Source organism: Prunus dulcis, chromosome 7 (genome assembly GCF_902201215.1).
Source record: "Prunus dulcis chromosome 7, ALMONDv2, whole genome shotgun sequence".
Lineage (NCBI taxonomy): Eukaryota > Viridiplantae > Streptophyta > Magnoliopsida > Rosales > Rosaceae > Prunus > Prunus dulcis.
This window is the reverse complement of record NC_047656.1, coordinates 5,636,522-5,638,561: the sequence shown is the minus strand read 5'-3', so window position 1 is coordinate 5,638,561 and position 2,040 is coordinate 5,636,522. Positions and strand designations below refer to the sequence as shown.

The 2,040-nt window shown below is 39.4% G+C and overlaps 1 pseudogene; it reads right to left on the bottom strand.

Annotated features, from left to right (window-relative positions):
* Positions 1 to 2,040, bottom strand: part of LOC117635243 — a 4,299-nt pseudogene that overhangs the window by 671 nt on the left and 1,588 nt on the right.

Here is a 2,040-nt window from a genome sequence, read left to right as displayed (position 1 = left end):
CTTGCTATTAGATCTTTGTATAATCTGCTATAGTTATGGTCATTGCCTGTATTTTCACTTTATTATAGATAATAGGTTATAGTGTCGGAGATGGATAAGTCATGGATGCACCCGGATAGAAGATCGAAGGCATATGAGTTTGGGGTGGAAGCATTTTTGAACTTTGCTGTAGAAAATCTTCTAACTACAACACATATCCGTTGTCCATGTTTTAAATGTGTTAATTTGAAGTTGTTTGGGGTTGGAATTATAAGGGATCACGTATATTTTAATGGAATTGACCAAAGCTATAAGAATTGGACATTTCACGGAGAACCTTGGGAAGCAACTACTAATGCTAGTAGAAATGTTGAAGAAGATGATGGCCATGGTAGGTACAGTTTTGTGTCTGAAGAAATTGATATGGATGATAATGATTTTGGTGATTTTGGTGATTTTGGTGATTTTGGTTCCGATCCGTATGAGTTTGCCAATGTGATTGGGGATGGAGATCAACCAGTGTACCCTGGTTGTAGAAAGTACACGAAGTTATCGGCATTAGTGAAGTTGTATAATTTGAAGGCAAAACATGGATGAGTGATGTCTGTTTTACAGAATTATTGATACTTCAAGGCGATTTGCTTCCAGAAGGAAATACAATACCAACCTCTATGTATGAGGCTAAAAAGACTTTGTGTGCATCGGGGCTGAGTTATGAGAAAATGCACGCATGCCCCAATGATTGCATCTTGTATAGGAAGGAGTATGAGGATTCAACTAATTGTCCTACTTGTGGTATCTCAAGGTGGACGGAAGGCAAAGATTCAATCTTGAAAGAGGGTGTGCCAGCGAAGGTGGCGTGGTATTTTCCTCCAATTCCAAGGTTTAAAAGGATGTTTCAATCACATGAGACAGCTAAGAGTTTGACTTGGCATGCTGTTAGAAAATCAATTGACGGCCAGATGTCTCATCCGGCGGATTCCCCGTCTTGGAAACTTCTTGATGATAAATGGCCTGAGTTTGGTAATGAGCCGAGAAACTTAAGATTGGCTCTTTCATCTGATGGATTCAATCCCCACAGTTCTCTAAGTAGCAGATATAGTTGTTGGCCGGTTATTTTAGTTACATATAATCTCCCTCCATGGCTGTGCATGAAACGAAAGTTCATGATGTTAACCTTATTGATTTCGGGTCCTAAACAACCCGGAAATGATATAGACGTCTACTTGGAGCCTTTGATTGATGATTTAAAATCTTTGTGGGTTGGGATTAGAGGAGTGTATGATGAACATAATGGAGAATACTTTACACTCAGAGCTGCATTAATGTGGACAATTAATGATTTCCCCGCCTATGGAAACTTATCTGGTTGTGTTGTTAAAGAATATAAAGCTTGTCCAATATGCGGCGATGATACACCTAGTCACAAGTTGAAAAATGGCCACAAAATTTGTTACATTGGGCATAGAAAATGGTTACCAATCAATCATCCATATAGGAGGCAACGTGCAGCTTTTAATGGAAACCCTGAATATGGCATACCTCCCGAGCCATTAACCGGAGAAGAAGTGCTGCATATGGTTGAAAATGGTGACAGAGTTTGTTGAAAGAAGAAATCAATATTCTTTGATCTCGAGTATTGGAAATACCTTCCTGTGAGGCATGCCCTAGATGTTATGTACATTGAGAAGAATGTTTGCGATAGTATCATTGGAACATTGCTGGAGATCCCTGGAAAAAATAAAGATGGGATTGCTGCTCGATTAGATTTATTGAACATGGGGGTCAAAACTGATTTGCAACCCGAGTATGGAGGAAGACGCACTCGTTTGCCTCATGGGCCTTGGAATTTGTCAAGAGCAGAGAAGAGAGAGGTTTGCAATTCTTTCTATGGTATGAAGGTCCCTGAAGGTTATTCTTCAAATATTAAAAATCTTGTATCTTTGCAAGATTCAAGACTTCTTGGCCTTAAATCACATGATTGTCATACCTTAATGCAACAATTGCTCCCTGTGGCAATTCGTTCTGTTTTGGAGAAGCCTGCAAGGTATGCAATAACTC